This window comes from Leptosomus discolor, chromosome 20 (genome assembly GCF_034619465.1).
Source record: "Leptosomus discolor isolate bLepDis1 chromosome 20, bLepDis1.hap2, whole genome shotgun sequence".
Classification (NCBI taxonomy): Eukaryota; Metazoa; Chordata; class Aves; order Leptosomiformes; family Leptosomidae; genus Leptosomus; species Leptosomus discolor.
The window spans coordinates 3,543,201-3,561,295 of NC_141410.1; the positions used below are offsets into that span (position 1 = coordinate 3,543,201).

The 18,095-nt window shown below is 49.3% G+C and overlaps 1 protein-coding gene across 1 annotated transcript in view; it reads right to left on the reverse strand.

Annotated features, from left to right (window-relative positions):
• Positions 1-18,095, reverse strand: part of PAX7 (paired box 7) — a 93,687-nt gene that overhangs the window by 72,244 nt on the left and 3,348 nt on the right. The window lies entirely within an intron of this gene.

Genomic DNA, 18,095 nt, shown 5'->3' on the forward strand with positions numbered 1-18,095 from the left:
TGGAAGGAGCCAAGAGGACCAGTGGCAGTAGGACAGAGGAAGGGGACAGTCCCTGCTGTCCGGCCATTCAGAAAGAACGAGAGCCAGATTTTCCTCTTGGCTGCACGGAGCCAGCCCGCCGTTTGCAGAGCCGGAGAGCTTTAACTGGGAGCATAATTCAGCCCCGAAGAGGGATACGCGTGGGATAGATCACGGAGTAAGGCCAAGCGGCGTATCGTCCCCGTCTCAGTGCAGCTTCTCTGGTTTCTAGTGGCCACAGAGCCGACTTGGCTTATACACAAAGCTCTCCAGAGTCCTACCAGGACGCCAACCCCCTCCTTCCTCTGCAAGTCCAACTATTTGAATTCAGTTTCCCTGGGATCATCCCTTTGCTCCTGTGCCCTGAGAGCAGTCGCTGGCAACCGCTTCTCTTTTGATCGCTTTGCCTCGGTGTAACGTCGTGGGTAACGTGGGGCACGAGCAATCGAGCTGTTAATTCCCTGCTCCCAGACCTATCTACGTAGCCGTCATCAATTACATGCTTTGAGCATGTATAGCTCATATGTACAATCTGCCTTGGAGGTAGCACAGATTTACTTATATATCCCATAGGCTTACGGTCCCACAGGCTGTAGTTCTGTTACTTTACAAAATAAATACGTATGTAGAGTTCCCAAGACACTGTCCTCTCCCTCGCGCTCTGCCCAGTGCACCAGGGTGTGTACAAGTCCTAAACAAAAGCATGGTCTCTGCACCAAAATCTTATAACTTGAGCACGTAGTTTTGTCAGTGTGTTTTCTTCCCAGTCTAAACCAGTGCACTCCGGGAGAAGAGAGAGAAATTATACATTCGCAATGCCTCGAAATAATCGGCTCACCACTGGCTGGAGTTGGATATAAAAAACCACTAGAGAATATTGAGCTAGGAGAGACGGACAGAGCAGCATCACCCTGTCCTACGTGATCCTTGGTTTTAATTTGATTTAATCGGCCAAATCAACACCTCTATCTCCACGTGACCCTTCAATTTGTGGCATGCAAAATCCAGATACTAGATTTACAGCTAGGTCACTTTTGCCCGATGTAAGCTGATTATACCCTACATTAAAAAAAAAAAAAAACCAACAACAACAAACCTCACTGTTCAGGAATGTTAATGGCAAAATATATTCACAGATTATTTAATAACTCAAACTGCATAATTGCCATAAATAAGCTCATCCTGAGGTGTTTAACTTATATTTTAGGAGCAGACAATTCTTCCTGAAAAAAGAATGGAAGATGAGAAGTCCTCATTGAGACTCCTTCTCAGGCTGAGAAATTTCATTGCCTTGGAATTAGTTTCTGTCCTCAAAACTCTTCTGAACGAATGTAATTATTTGTAAATTGCGGGGCTTGCTTTGCAGCTAGCTGGCCATGCTCCCGAAAATGCATTGGGTGCCCATTGATGTTGGAGAACAAGTAAGGGCACTCTTTCAAAACTTTGGGGAAAAGGAAAAGAGAAAAAAAAAAAAAATACAAAAAGTCAGGCTTCTTTTTTTGTTTCCTTTCAGCTCTTTGGAATAATTTGCCTTCAAGAGCCCTGGATTTGCTCCAGTATTTTTGAGGTAGGAAACATGCAGAAGTTTAATTCTTTATTGACTCCATCAGGTTCAGGTTACATGTCGGGGTATAAAATTATAAACAAATGGACGGCATTTACATTTCTGAAGTGTTTCCAGTCCCCTCGCCCTCTCGCCCCTCTGGAAGGTACATCAGAAGCAGTGCCGCCTGGGTAAAGGGAGCCAGGTGGCTTCACCGATAAACAAGACATCCTTTCTACCCTCTTCCTAGCAGTGGGCTGCTCTCTCCCTCGGGTCCCTGGCTCAAGTCCAAACTGAAATCCTACATGCACCGAGTAGGTCAGTCTCAGGTGAGCCCTGAGGAAATCAGTCTTGTGTCCCAAACGCAAGCGCTGAGCAATTATAATTTTGTAGTCCCGGTAATGCGGAGAATAAGCTATGAGTTGCCTGGTTTTGTGAGCAGGTCACCCCTAATTGGGATCAAAGAGAAGGAGTCAAAAAAATGGGTCAGGAATATGCCCAGTAATTTTTCCTGCAGGTCCCTTAGCTAGTGCCACTGCATTTTCTGGAGGAACATTGATTCAGACCAGCTTGGCGAACAGCCCTAGAGGTGTTTTCTCCCTCTATCAAAAAGAATTGCCATCACTCGCTCCGTGGTCATGTTTGTGACTGGGAAGTGAGGAAATGGAAATTGTAAAGTCACACAACTCTAATCGAGGCTTATGGTTCCCAGAGAGAGGAGGGATAAAGTGACACCGGCACCACCAATGTCACTTTTTGTTCTAACACCGATCTAGACAATCCTGCCCAACCCTCCAAGCCCCCCGCAAACATCAGAGGTTTGATGGCAACGTGGGCAACTAGAGGGGATGCTGGAATCAAAGCCAGCCAAGCCCTGTACATTCAAATCACGGACAGCCCGAGTTTTCCCTTGATATCACCGTTTGTCATTAGTAGTCGGAAGTGCGGCACTTCTCATGGCAATGTATAACCTTAATCATGAAACGGTAACGCAATTAATATCAACATGCTCCTTGCACATCGCTGCGGGAGGGCAAAAGCAATGCAAGTTATAGCAAGGGCTCGTTTGAAGATCACTTTTCTTGCAAGAAGGAAGAAAAAGAGCCTGACTGCAACAGGGCAGCTTTCCATGAGGCACACTCTTAAATACCCAAAATGGCAACAGCCTTAAGTCTACTAAGTAGACTTAGTAGGTAATTATTAAGAGCGATCTCCTTGGACCCTTGGCAGGTACAACATCTCCACTATCTCTGAGACGTGAAGAAGTGCTAGCCCAGAGCTGGTGACTGTTCACCCACTGAATTATTAGCAGCAGCTCTTGCAGCACTTAGGGGCTTCTTAGACATTCTCCAGCTCCAGGAGAAGTTTAGCTAAACCAGAGCGGCAGTGATGTGTGTCATTATTGCAAGAATGAGGCAGCTTGGTGATTTTGGCTCCCCATGACGCTAGGCACTGAATGAATGCATGGTAAGAGACTACCCGTGGTTGGACAAGACAGAGGTGGGAACAGAAAGAGAGCCACGGAGAGGTGAAGCGGCATGGTCGAAGGCAAAGCAATCCAGTGGCAAAGCCAGGTTTTAAGCCTTCAGAGCCATAGCTCAGTTCCCTCTCCGTTAGACAATACAGGCAGCACATACAAAGCAGGGCCAGGTCACGTGTTTGCAGATTAAATAACTTGTTGATGATGAAACAAAAATTGGATTTTTCAAAAAATCGGTATCTAGAGTTACCAGATGAAGTGCCTTGTCTGGTGCAAGCTAAAGTAGCTCCATCAAATTCACTGGTTTATGACAGAATCTCTCCCTTGAACGTTGTGTGTGAGCACAACTCTGCTACAACGTGTATATAAGGAGATCCTGCACCCTGGGGAATGCTTTTGCATTGCTTATTGAGCTAACGATCCCTTTTTCAGCTGCTCGCTTTTGTACAAGGTGGTAGTGGAAGTATCTTCTTAATCGTGTCTGTGTTTCGTGCTGTAAGGCTATTCACGTGTATAAAATTAAATTGGACATAAGTAATTGCAGATTTGGGACATGAGAGAATAAGGACCAAATTTTCAGTGGCGAAGCCTAAGCCTCCAAAACTGCATGCCTTAAATTGGGAGATGCGGTTGTGAATGATCACGTTTTCATATGCCCCAGAGCTCTGAAATACACAGAAACGTATTTTGCATGCACCAACGTAAGTTCTGAGCAATGAAACCCAGACCAAAAATGTGTGGGCGTGGGGGGGGAGGTAACTGATCCCTTCTCTGATCCGAATGAGGAATCTCCTATGAAATATCCTGTTTTCCTTGCACGTTTCTAGAGCGGTCCTCGTGAGATTTCTTAGATGTATCAGCGTGGACAATCCTTACCAACACAAGTGGGCAGAGAGGGGAATCACTTGCCAGAGAATCAAAGTGCCACACCTGGAAGTGTGTTAAAAACCAGGAGATGTAGAGCTTGTGGATCACAGACCCCAAATACCGGAAGCCTCTCCTCAAATCCGCAGTCGGCGATCTGCTCAATTTACAAAACTCCGTGAAGCGAAGCCATTTTACGTTATTTGAGAATTCGACCCAGCAAGTGGGTTGAGCCTCAGCACGGAGATGATTTGTGAAGATGGAGGAGGCTGTGATGGAGGAGGGAATTCCGTGAGACACAGATTCAGTTCCTTCTTTAGCTCTGAGCTCCCGATGGGACGTGAAGTGACATACCTATCTGGCCCCTACTTTAATTCCCTAACCTATAAAAATACCAATCATATTGCCCTTCTTCTGGGGTACAGTGACCCAAAATCCAGTAACGATGCGCTGGTGTGTATATGTGTTCCCGGAATAAATTTTCCACCTGGTCACATTTCACTGTGACCTTTTAAAACATTTTTCTTGCTGCTACAAAATACAAAATGCCTGTTACTGAGTGGAATAAACCAGCGAACATCTATTCTGTGCTTGCTTGCAAATGAAAAAAAAAAAAACCCACACCCACAACATTCAGAAGAGATACAAGTGCTCACAGGAGCCTTTAAATATATATTTTTTTGGTTAACTGTGATGTTGCCTGTAGCTCTTTGTGGCACTTTTAAAGCATCAAAGCTCAGATTTGTTATATTGAACCTGGAAAGCTTCAAAAAGTTTTTGTAAATTAAAATTTAAAAAAAAAAAAAAAAGATACCGAAAGCTATGAAGTGGTATTTTTCAGATGGGAATGTGCTTTGATTTCAGTGGTTAATGCAAATAATACTCTCTCCTCCTCCTCCTTCCCCCTGCACCCCCAACAGAGTTTTCAGTGCTGCAGACAGAAGGTGGGGAAAAACAAATATGACATAAATTGTCTTGGTAAACAAGTAAATAGTGTCACTTAACTCTTCCCCCTATGACTCCTTGCTGGAACTCGGAATTAGTTTATGGCAGGGCTCTGTCAAAAGGCCCCCCTCCTTGGAAACAGAGGTGAGACCTCAAAAGCCATTGTCTCTTTAGTTAATTAATTAAGGTAATATTGAGTAGAGCTTTGCTTCTGAGTTCAAGGAACCCAGCTGGGGGCAGCAGCCTCTTGTTTGATGCCATGAATACGAAGGAATGAGCTCCAGGCCCTGCATTAAAATCCAAAATCATTTAAAACATGCCGGGGAGGAGGGGATGGGGAGAAAGACCTGGCGGGGGGAGCCCCATTTACGGAGCTTTACAGCAGGGTCCAGCCTTCTTCAAACAACTACGGGGGGTCACTTTGCATTTTACACCACCGCCAGCTAAGTGGTGACCAGTTCCTTGGTTCGTGGCTCTTGTCTTTCAAACTTAAGCCAGGAGGAGGCTGTTCAAATTTTGCAGGGCTGATTTCTTTCCCCGTGCAGCCTCTTTCGGCTAGGGAATGCTTCTTACCGGTGCCTGGCCCAATCCCTATAAACGTCGTATTGGTCAATTTTGCTTACATGGGGAATCCTCTCACAGACATGGGATGGGATGACTCATTTGGATAAAGTCGCCCACAAACGTAAGCCTTTGCAGGCCTAAGCTGGAAATGTGTTTTATTTCCAAGCAGCATCTCGTTGTTTGCTCTGTGAGCTGATTTGCCTCTAAAGAAAAAAAAAAAAAAAAGAAAAAGCCAAATCTCCAGGTCCATATTCAATCTTTGGGTAAAACTCCTGCAGATACCATGAGAATTTTCCTGCATAAAACCCACCAGGTTTTGAAGAAAAAAAAGGCTGTGGATAGGGCTCTGCTTAGTAATTTTTACACAAGGTTCCAGTCTTGGCTTTGCCGCTGATACGCCATGTGAACCTGGGCAAGCTGCTTCACTTCGGTTATCCCCCGGCTCTTTTCTACGCCGCAAGCTGGCTCTGCCTGTGCACCCGTACACCGCCTCACGCACCGGCTGCAAATCCCAGTCCCGGCTCATAAAGCAAATAATATCCATCCATCCCATCCACAAAGCAAGGCAGGATGCCCTACCTCGGTTCCTGCCCTCGTGCCGCCGGCTCCCCGCGCATAAGCGCGGATCTATTTCGTTTGCTTTCCTTGAATATGGGAACTAACAAGCCTACGGGTGCGGGATTTAACGCCTGGAGATTGCACGATCTTTGTGGATTTGAACCTCTCTTTTTCCCCCCATCCCCATATGCTGCATATTACCGTCTGCTGCTGTGTTAAGGCTAATTTAGTTTGGTGTCTTCTCAGGGGAGAGGTTGGCTCTCATCTGTACGTGGCTGCCGAGCGCCCGGCACACCAGTGGCACCGTATAAATAACAGTGATCATAAATAGCTGACAACACCTGCTGGTTTTGAATTGGCAACAAGTGATAATCCCGCGAGCAGCTAAATGGGACTTTGGGATTGCGGGTATTGGCCTGGTTAACTGGCTCCTTGGTTTGATTATGTGTTTGTGTTTTCCCGTTTCTTTTTTGCCTTCGAAATGCCTCAGGGAGCCAGTATGGGAACAGGAATGACCCAAAATCTGTTGGTCTTTTATCACATCAGCTTCTCATCTGTTTCTTTTTTTCCTCTCCCCGGCCGCATTTGTGATGCTTTCAGGCAAATGTACCTTATGGAAACCCCAAAAGGAAATAACCAAAATATTCCAGCACTTGAGGGGCTGCAAAGGGTCCCCTGTCCTGCAAAACCTGGGCCCACCAGTTGGTCCGTTTACTTGTGTCAATAAAATCAAATATGGGTGGGTTTGGCTGAAGGATCAGAGGCCTGATTAATTCTAGCGTGGGACCAAGTCACCAGGCTTCTCTGGAAACGATCCCTACAAACAGGGCTTGGGATTGGGCACGTTTGGAAGTTTATCCTGGAGCGAGGGAGGTGGTCTGAGGCAGTAAGACGCTGTCACTGCGTGCATGTACGCAGCGTCCCTTGGTGAAAAACATCGCTGCTGCTAAACTGCGGCTGAGGACGGGGATGCTCGTCTGATGCTAGCGTCCTCCTTGGGTTTGCAGAGTTAAATGTCACCAAAACCACTCATCGGGTTCCTACAGTCCCCTACAAACTATTGCCCTGGCTAATTAAGCAGGTATTGCCCTAATTGAGAAACTCTTCTGCTTTGGTTGTTACTTTTTTTTTTTTTTTTGCTCAGTGTTTCTTCTCCTCCCTGTTGCTGTTTTGGGGGACTTTTTTGGGTTGTTTTGGGTTTTTAAATAGATTGGTTTTGCCTTTGTGGCTCTGTCTCCATTCAGGTCACCTCTGCAGGAGCACGTCTCCTTTGGAAAGCACTAAGTACAGGTTAGGAGGGTCATAAGTCGCATAACCCCCTTGAGGGAAGTTTGGCTTTAGCCAGCCATGAAATAGCAACTCTTCCGCTGTGGAGGGGAAGGTGAGGCTTGGGAAAGGGGGGTAATTTTATTATTATTATCATCGCTTGACTTCCCAACCCAGCGCTCAGAGCTGTCTCTTGTTAAAGAGTGCTTGCAGGGCCTGTTTGCACACCAGAGACCAGTTAGACTGACCCATCATGCAAGTTATCAGCCCCAAAAACGCCCTCACAGCCACTGTGGCAGCCGGGCCGAGATGCTCTCCCCTTGGAGGGATCCCCTTGATGTGACAACGGAGATGGAGGGGACCTGCAAACACCCAGGGCTAGGATATGAAGGCGAGGACTGAAGCATTTGGGTGGGCTGGGAAATCCCTGTGTTCATGTTTACACCCTGCCTGGGCTATTTGTTGTGGTCTGTGCCTCCAGAAGTTATTTCGAAGGCCGAAGTGATGAGAAACTCCTTCTTTCTCTATTTTTTTCCACTGTCTCGGCAACAAAATACTCCGAGATAATAAAGCTAAAACACCATCAACTGCAAACACACATTAAAGCCCCTCTCCCCTTCCAAGTTTTTTAAAAACTTTTCTGAATCAACCTTAACGAAGGTGGAAAATGTCTGAAAGAGGTGAAGGCGGGGAACCGGGCGCTCATACAGCTCATTGCGATTTTATGGGAGAAACCAAAGCTGCTCGATATTACCCAAATTTACCCAAACATTGCTAGACCCTGTTCCCTCCGGCTGTGACACAGAGTCTGGAGCCAGGAGAGGTCGGTGAAAGCGAGAGGACCCGCAACAGCAGGTTTAGGTATTAATTTTAGTTTTCCGGGCACCCACTGCCAGGTTTGCTGTCCCCTGCACCTCTCCGTGGGATGCTCGGGGCGTTTCTCCCCACCACCGCATCCTGACAGAGCAAGGCCGATATCCCGGGGAAAGGGAAAGAAAAAAAAAAAAAAATAAAATAAATCCATCAAAGCCTATTAGTTAAATTGCTCTGTGCGAACCTAATTGACCACGAGGGATCTCCTAGACAAGCAGGCCGTAAATCGCGATTTTAACAGCGGCAGGGGGAAGGAAAGGAGAGGGCAGAGGGGGGTTGGGGGAAGAGAGAGAGGGAAGAAAGTTTGCGATTGCTGGGGATCATTTTAGGCGACTGCCTGGCTGGAGGCTGCGGAGAAAGGAGGGCTGATCTGCAGCATATGGTGCAAAGAGCCAGTGCTGGGGGTGGAAGAATAAAAACCCCGAAGGCCGCAGATCCTAAGGAGCTATTTATTCCTCCCCCTGCAGATGTACATTAATGCAGGAGGAGTAGGGGGAGCAGATCTTTGGGTTGGAGAAAGAGAAACAGCGCTCCTTCCTTTTAACATGCTGTTGTCTGGCTTGATCTTGTCACTCCAAAGGGACCCATTCAGAGGTATTCATGCATCTGCCTCGGGGGGACAATGGGACCTTAGTTTATAAACTGTCTGTCCAGTTGCCTGCGGCCTTTAGTCCTTTTGTTTTCGCTTCTCTTAATAAACTTTTTGGGGGAGTTCATCAATACGCTTGAATAGCTGATGTTCTCATTCTCAGAGAGGGGAATAACAGAAGGTCTCGAAGGTTTTTTGTTTTTTTTTTTTTAATAGGGGTGGGGGTGGGTTTTTTCCCCTTAAAGGGGAACCGAGGCTTGAAAAGCATCAGAATAAACCCTTAAAGAAAAAAAAAAAAAAATCTGAATCAATCCCAAACAAAACCTCTATTCAAAAGAGACGGAGAAATGTGCAACATTTAATTGCACACCTCCCCCCCCCCCCCCCCGAAAGTGATTTTCGTCCTGCCGACAGAATTAAGACGATCTCCGACTAATTTTACAGCTCTCAAAATATTTTGGGTAGGGGGATTGGGAAGGAATTTCGGAGACCAGGCTCATTTCCAGGGGATTTAGGGCTAAAAGCTGGCTCTAACCTTCCCCCCTCCCTTTACCCCCAATCCCCCTTCCCCCGGCAATTGCCGAAATCACAGCCCGGCAGATATATTTCCCCACCACCACTCTCTCAAATCACAGGGAATGTCCCCAAACCCAAGTCGCTCGCCCGGCCCGGCCCCTCGGGCAGCCCCCGGAGCCCTCCCCTTCCCCGGCGCCTCCTTTGTAGCCGAGCCCGGAGGCGGAGGGGGGGGTACGGAGATGCCCCTATTTCTAAGGCACAGCCCCCTCCCCGTGCCGGCTCCCTCTCTCCTCCCTTGATTTCTCTTTTAAGGCGTTTATTTGCCTGGCAGCCCCTCGCTCCCGCCCCGCAAAGCCGAGGGAGCCCGGCTGCAGCCCGGCGCGGAGGCGATGCTCGGCTACCCCCCTCCCCACCTCTCCTTCCCGAGGCAGCCCCCCACCAACCGCTCTCCCCAGTGACTCCAGTTCAGCGTTTTAAGGCCCTAATGAGTGTTGACAAGTTTAATGAGTTTGTTTTAAAGAGGAAAAAACTGGTCAAGTCGAGATTTCCGAGTCAAATCCATTAGGGGATCCCATTCAAAACCCTCCTGACAGCTCAGCCGCTCTCACACTTCACCAGCCAGTGCAGGGCCGGGCTGCTGTGTGAACCCGGTCCCCCTGCCCCACAGCAGGGACCGCCCCCCTCCCCAATGCCCCACCGCGGACCCCCCCGCCCGGGATGCGGCGAACCGGGGCTGTCAATGCCCGGGGAGCGCAGCCCGGCCCCGGCGCCTCTTGCAGGGAAGGACCCCGGGTTGCCCGGGCTGGAGGATCGAGCCCTTCCCCGGGGAGGGGACGAACCTCGGGGCTGTCCCCTGAAAGAGGATGAAGGGGGCTCATCCCCCCCGGGGGGGTTAAGGAACCCCCTAAACCCGCCCTGCGGGGCAAGGACCGAGAGCGCCCGACATCCAGCCACGCAGTAACCTCACATTTCTATAGGAAATTTCATTAAACTCCCTGCTATTCCCCCCGACACCCTTCCTTCTCTCTTTCTGTCTCCCCCCGCAACCTTCATATAAGCAAACAGCCCTGTGAAGCCGAGGTGGAGGTCACGTTAAGTCATGCAGTCTGACTTGGTGAACTTTGAGCTGGGTGATTAGGAGGGGGGGTTCTCCTTTTTCAATTTCTCCACTTCCTAGGTCTCTCCATTGTTCCAATTCCAAACAGCTGCTGGTGCTAATCTTTCGGTTATTTGCAATCAGGAGGAAGAAATACCCACACCCTAGAGTGCTCCGATATTAGCCTTGCCAGCGGAGTAAAGAGACCACTGGAAGCTGGGGAGATGGAGGAAAACAAAACAGACCCAAGTTATTGAACTCAGTTTGACTCTGAGCCTTTCAGGTACCTCTCAATCCCAAAGCCGCGCCGGCAGAAAGCCATGGAAATCAGGCTTACAGGTACCACCACATCACTTAAGGCCAGATCTGATTTCCCCCCCCTCCCCCCCCCAAAAAAGTTAAAATTTCTCCATCCACTCAAAGTCTGGTCAGAGATGGAGAGGAGGGGGGACAAATACCAACCGAGGGCGAGCTGGGAGGAAAAAGAAACAACGACAAAAGCCCAGTTGGAAGCAAACCTGGAGAGCTACGCCCAGGAGGGTTTTGCTCGAGCTGGCTCTGAAGGATTTTTTTTTTTTTAAGCTATTATTAGGAAGCAATGGAGAAACTAAAGGGTTGACGGAACCTGCGGTTTCCCTTGTGCAAAAGAAACCGTCCTACTTACATATGTGGAGGTGGTGATACACGGGAGTGCTCTGCCCCAGACGGGTGGGTAGGAGATCCCCTTCTAACTCATTTATCCCCCAGATAAATAGGGCGATGGGTGCCGGGAAATGATGGGTGCCTACCTTGAGGCATCCCGAAGGAGAAAAGGGAATCTCCCCTCGCTTCCCAGGCAGCAGAAACAGCACTAACGACTCGAACCTTTGCCAAGAGCCTTAAAAAACGGGTTCCTAAAATTGCTGGGGTGGCCCCACACGTGTCCAGGCTGGGAATAAACCGCCGTTTTCTCGGGGGTTTATTAATATGCTGCCCCTGGCTCTGCCGGGGGGGAGCCCATTAGCCCTTGATAGTCTTACACAGCCCCTGCCTGGCCCGCAGCCCTCTCACCAGCAAAGCGGAGCCTTTATTGGTTTACTTAGGTGTTAATCCCTTAACAATCAAGTTGTCTGACCATGGAGCCCCGTCTCTATTCTTGTTTACATCTAATTACGGGGCTGAAATGCCACTTCCCTTCCCAACCCCCCCCAGCCTTCAAACCAACTTTCATTTCACCCCTTTTAAGCAGGTAAAGCCCCTTCTCCCGGGGAAGCAATTGAAGATAATTACAGCAGCGGTGGCTCGGCAGCATCTCGGGCGGCTCTGCCGGGAGCAGATGGCTCGGAAAAAGGGAGGCTGGCCGGGACAGAAAGGGGTCTGGGCACCAAAAAACCTGTCCTCCCACCCTCGTAGCACAGCCCACCTTTGGGTGGCGTGGCCCTTCTCTCCTGCACACCCCGGCGGAGACCCCGGAGGGGGCTCCGGTCCCCAAGATCTGCGGATGAAAGAAGAGCTCTCCCATCTCCCGGTGTCACGAGTATCTCAGAGCTTCCCTTAATTCAATTAAACCTCGTAACTCCAGGAAACCAGCGGAGATCCACCCGAGCAAGCCAGTAGCCGGGACTAACAAAGGACCTTTCTTTCCAGAGGGTGTAGGGACCCCGCTGGCCCATGTGTCATCCGTAGCCGGCGACTCCTGCCTCTTCGGGGTTAACGATTCAGACACCACTGCGAGCTCTGGGACTGCAACTTGGCTTAGATAGCGTCTCAGCCCTGGGGCAATTCCTCTAAATCAATTTTCAAAACAATCAGTTTAGGGGCTTTTAATTAAGCTTTAAACCAGTGGTTAAAAATAGCAGTTTACTTCTTTGGGATGCAAACTAGGCTAGCGTAAAAATAAATCAGAGAGACGGGCCCGCTGCCTTTTGGGATTCAGGGAGACGTAGATTGTATACGTCCCAAGATTACGAGGATTTTTTTTTTTCTTTCTTCTGATACTTATTCTCTCTCGCAGCAGCTGCTCTTTCGCTGCCAGGCAGTGAACTGTCCGTAGGACCGCAAAGCCGGGGGATGCCGTGCAGCTTTCCCAAAGCAAAGCAAAATTTCGGCTAGGGCACCTCGCCACCCCGGTCCTAGGGCAGCATCCTGCTGCGAACAGCAGGTTCACCGCCTTTTTCTTTATATCATGAAGCGGGGGGGGGGGGGGGGGGGGGGGGGGGAGGATAAAATAGCATAAAATAAACTATCCGGCTAGGTTGATTGCAAGGAGGAAAAGCCCAGCCAGCCCCTCAGCTTGGAGACGGGAGCGCTGCAAACCCAGCCTGCTCTCCCCTTCCCTCTCCGTAAAGATGAATTTCTCCTAAGAGACGAATTTAGGCTCTTTTGGTGCCTTTGTAGTTTAAATCGGATCCTCCAAGTTCTTCCCACCTCCCCGCCACCCTCTTTCTTTGTTTAATACTTTTGTGATTACAGCAAAAGGGATGCTCGCAGGGCCCAGCCCCAAACACACGCTCCGCACCTTTAAATCCCTTAAGCTGGAGCAGGTTTTTGGCTCCTCGGCCGGGAAGCAGATGCTTAAACGCAGCTCTTGCACCAAAAAGCAGCTCTTTAAAGAGACCACTGCGTTAGGTTGAGTAAAGAGTAATTAAGGGCGGTGGGACTCCTTTGGTACCGCTTCTAGGACTCTCCGTACCCAGAGGATCTCTCCCTAGGTGACCCAGATAAATTACAGATAGGGCTGAAATAAGTTTTGTCCACGACGGGCCGGGATGAGCCTGGACCGCAAATCCCTGCTCAGCAGTGGCTAATGAGGCAGTCATGCAAAACGCAGCCAGTTAAACCTGAAAAGCAGCGGCGTGGAGGGACTTCTCCTCCCTGCCAGACCCGCGGGGGCTTCGCCGGCAGGTTTCCCCCCCCCCCCTCCCCATCCCTCGCAGCCCCTAATTCACAGCCCTTCTGCGGGGCCGAGCCCAGGGAGCAAGCGTGGCTCCTTGGCTAAACCCGCAGCCGAGACCTTGACCCAGTTTGTTCCCAGTTTGGGGAGAAAACCAGAGGCTGGCCGCCGGGCTTTTGCAGCAGCGGGGGGGTTCCCATGCCCTATGCCCCCCCAAACTTTGGGGGGAGACTATGCTGGGGATACCTCCAGCTCGAGGAAAGATGCCTGTGCCCAACCTGGGGAGGATGCGCAGGTCGGCGGGGGGACACACACGCACACACACACACACACGGCCGCACCATCCCGGCCGTGGCCCCAAGAAGCAGGACTTGGGGTTTTCCTCCTTTTTTCCTCTCTGAGCGGGAGGAAAGACCCAAATTCCCCATGGGGAAGGTGAAGAAAAGCTTTGAAAAAAAATAAATCTCACCACGAGGGAAGCCACACGGGGAGACAAGGAGGGAAAAAATAATAGGGGGTTGGAGAGCGACCTGCTCTTGGGTGGGGAGGGAGAAAAACCTTTCCACAGCTGGATTAATTCCCCCAAAACTCTCTCCTTCCCCTTCCGCGCTACTTTCAAGGACTTGCTGCTGCCGCTTTTCCTCCGCTCCTTCCCTGAGCATCCCCCCCGCCCCGCAAGCTCCTTCCCCCCCTTTAGATCTCAGCGTGTTTGCTCTTGACTTCATCCACTAAGTCAATAGTTTGGAGATGCCCTCATCCTCAGAGGCCCGAGCCCCCGTGTCCCCTCCCTGTTTTCTCCTGCGGATAATGGCAGCCTTTTGTCGTGTAATCAAGCTCCCGAGGGGTTGGGAGACAGATATAGATTCTTGGCATTTGTCGGTGAAAATGAAAGCTGGATTAGGCAGAGGCGGCTGCACACTCCATGGTAAAGGACAACAACTATTCCCCCATTGAAAGTCCCATTCTGGTTTGGTTATTTTATCTTTAAAAGTTGTTTGTATTTCTAAAGTGGCTATTGATGCACTTAGAAAGTGTAGCAAGCTGTAAAGCCTCGCTTCAAATGAAAGGCGGACAAAAAAAAAAAAAAAAAAAAAAAAAAAAAAAAAAAAGGGGTTAAGGGGAGAAAACAGAGTGAGAAAAAAAAATACCGTCAGAAAAGGAGGGGAGAGAGAGGAGGGGGGGTGGCAAAAGAGTTAAAAAGATCAAATTCAGCCTGGGTAAAGTTTCAAATCGGAGAGAAAAGTCACGAAGTCACAGCAGCCGGGAGAGGAACGAGAGCGCCGGTGTTTCGGCTCCGTTTTTTCCCCTCCCTGCCTCCCAGGGAAAAAAATAATTACAATATTTAGGTTAACCTGCTGGCGGGCGGGGGGTGACGGGGCTATTTTTTTCTCCACGGGGGACACTTGACTCTTTGCGACTGAACTCTAAACCCAACCAGCTTTCTGCTCTGCGCTGAAGTTGTTTTATTCTTCAGCAATTGATCACCACACCACCCTATTTTTCTATTTTTCTCCTTGACAGAGATTTGCTGAGACGCTCTTGCCAAGCATAAACGGGGAAGATTGTCCATCTCTGCGCTATTAACCTTTGAGCATTTTCCCTTGAGAAGCAAGGAGATTTTGACATTATATGTATATATATATAATATCCCCCCAAACATCACTTGGATTTAACCATTTTGGATCCTTCAGATGCGTCTTAATCTGGGGCTGTACCGTCTCTCCCTCTCTCCACACCTCCCTTCCAGTGAATAGGGGGTGACAAGAACTGCATTATTTTGTTTGTTTGTTCAAAAAACAACATTTGTTAACCCCCTCCCCCCCCAACTTTTCTCTTCCTTTTGCTGGAGTTTCAGGAATGGAAATTGCAGTTTACCCGCTGCGAGCATATTCAGCCGCATGCACAAGGGAGGGTTTGTGGCTGGAAGGAGATTAAGGGGAAAACTCCAGGAAAAAGAAACAGAGCGACAAGGTACAAACCAAATATTCACATCCTCAAAAAATAAAAATAAATAAATAAATAAACCGCACCAGCTTCAAATAGCTCAATTTGCTGCTATTTAGCATCAAACAGGCATCTTCTCGACAAGTGGGAAAAGAATTTCAGAAGAATGAAGTTACTGCACGGAAAAATAACGAATCCCTCTGGAAAACGCCAACCCTTTACTAAATACGCGCGTCTATACGTGGGTGTATATATATGTTATATATATACTCCTTTAAAATTGTCAGCAGCTCCGGCTATCTGCCCTCTCTTGGATAATTTACACGATACAAAGGTTGGGGGCTATTAATCCCGTCCCCCCCAGCCCCCATTCCTATTCATGTCAATGTTTCTTTCTTTTTCTGAGCAATCAAATGTGCCGGAGACAATTGTAGCGAATTTAAACATGACTGTCCCCTGAATATCCCTCGACATCGAAGTGTCCTTTGTACCTTCACCCTCTCCTTTTAAAGAGGTTTATACATTTAAAAATGCAAAATAATGCAGCTAGTGGATCTTTATTAAAGCGCAAGACGAGGCTCTGGTTGGATTGATTTTTCAGAAGGAAAAAAAAAAAATCTTTACGGAGTTGTTTAACAGTGGGAAGTTTCACGGACGATTTAAGGAGCCTTCTTCTAACTTTAAGCGAGGCGAAAATCACCCGAGTATTTTTAACTCCACTCGGAGGGGAGTTGCTCAAAAGCAGCTTCTCGTTGAGCAATCCTGTCGAGTCAACTTTTCTCCCTCTCCTTTAATTCCCAATAAAAATGCAAATCAATTCGTCCCCATAATGGGAACGAAAAAAAAAAAATTAGAGAATTGCGGTCGCTCCGGACTTTCCCCTCCACTCCCGATTTGGACGCCAATGGGAATGGTAGCGGGGCAGGGGCAGGTTTTTCCTCCTTCCCTTCGAAAATAGGAAAATAACCCCCTTTTTTTCTTTTTCCGACCCCTGCCTTCCCTCCCCTGGGTTTGGGGACAGCAGTTTCATAACCGGCTTCCCCCCGCTTCCTCCTCCTCCTCCTCCTCCTCTCTCCCTCTTTTAAAGATGCCACCAGGTCACTTTGATCCGCGGGCTTTAGGGGCTCCGGACAAAGAAGGCAGTGAAGGCTGAAGGCTGCCGGGTGTCCCCCCCCCGCAGCTGCCCGCACCCCGCCCGAGAGGGAGCCCCGCCGGCAGCCCTGCCCTCAGCCCCGCTCCCCAGGGTCAGGCAGAGTGCTGCCTTCCAATTTTAGCAACAGCAACAAAAAAAAAAAAAAAAAAAAAGAAAAAGAAAAAAAAACCCACACCAAACAAGAGAAGAGTGAAAACCAAGAAGGGTTTTTCCTCCCTCTTCCAGAGAGAGCGAGCCCGGGGGCAGGGGACAGCCAACTTGAAGGGGAGAGAGGGTGTAAAAATAGTTTGTGCTTCCCTGCCTCCGCCGAGCCCCCCCCGAAACCTCCCTTGGGGCTGCGGAGCATCCCTCCGCGGGGCTGCGGAGCATCCTCCGGGCCCTCCCCGCGTCCCCCCAGCACACCTCCGGCGGGGCAGGGCAGCTGGGAGCCCATCAGCCGTAGGAAAGGCAGCCCCCTCTTTGGATCCCAGCTTTTTTCACCCCAAAAAACCTTTTTCTTTTCTTTTTTTTTTTTTTTACGTTGACAGGTGGAGGTGCAAGGGGAGCATCCTGCGGGTGGGATGCCTCCATTTCCAGCGCGACCTCCTTGCCTCACTTGCCCTCTCTTTAGCAAGACTTGGCTAGTCTTTTTTACTTTTTTTTTTTAAATTTTTTTTTTTCTTTTAAACAAGCGCTTTCCCTCCTCTCAAGCTCCAAATCCTCCAGGAGCCCCAGGGCTGCACAGCCCAGCCGGGACCGCAGCCGCTCACAAAATGGATGAGCTAAGATGTCTCTCCAGCTGCAGACTTCATGAATGAGCGACCCCCTTTCCCCTCTCCCTTCCCATCTCCGGCTATAGATTGATAGATATAGATATATTTCATGAATGAGCCGAGGGTCCTCCCCGCCTCCCCCCTGCCTTGGCTGTCCCTGCAGAGCCTATAAACAGCAACGGCCCTTTACAACAATTCATCACAGGACCCAGAGCCATCCAAGCAAGTAATATGTAGCCTCAGATCTAGTATGTCCCACAAGACAGAGCGCCTGCTAATTAATAGACAGTGATTCCTGCAAGCAGCCCGAGCAGTCTGTAATATGATGAACTTCCTTTGTACCGGTGTCACCACAAATGTTTCTGATAAGGAAAAGCATCCAAGGATCAAAGACTATAAGCTTCTCAATTTCCTCAAGCTGCCTCTACTTTTCCTCACCTACTTTTTCTTTTTCTTTTTTTTTTCCCCCCTCCCTCTCCTTTCCCAGCCCCTCCAAGGGGGTACCACCGCTCTCCGAGGAGATGCAACCCCCCTCCGAAGGGATGCAATCCTCCCTCTCCCTTCCTTGAGGTCCGCTCATGTGCAGGGCTCAGTCCCAGACCGTTCCCCCTAAAATATCGTCATCGTCATCATCATCATCACTCGCACCTTCATATTCTGCTTTAAAAATAAATAAAAGCTCTGATTCTGTTCTCACCCTCATCTCTTCCCACTTCTCCCCAACTCCGGCTGACAAATGGCTTTACAAACAGACATTAGCTGACATCTAATTTCTCTTGTGGCAAGCTCATGCAAAGTGCGAGCGCACAGGCGAGCCCTCCCGAGCGGATACCATCCCCGGGCCGGGCTGAGCTGGGAGGGAGGAAGGTTTATTTTGGGGAGGGGGATGCAGCAAACCTTCCGCCTCCGGGCACGCCGGCCAAGCCGCATCTCCAGCCCAATCTCTCCTCCCTCCGTGCGCTGCACCTGCGCTTCCCACCTCTTCGTTTTGTTTTTTTTTTTTTTTTTTTTTTTTTTCTTGTTCCTGGGCTCATAGGCGAAGAGAGGACAAGGAGCCCCCCA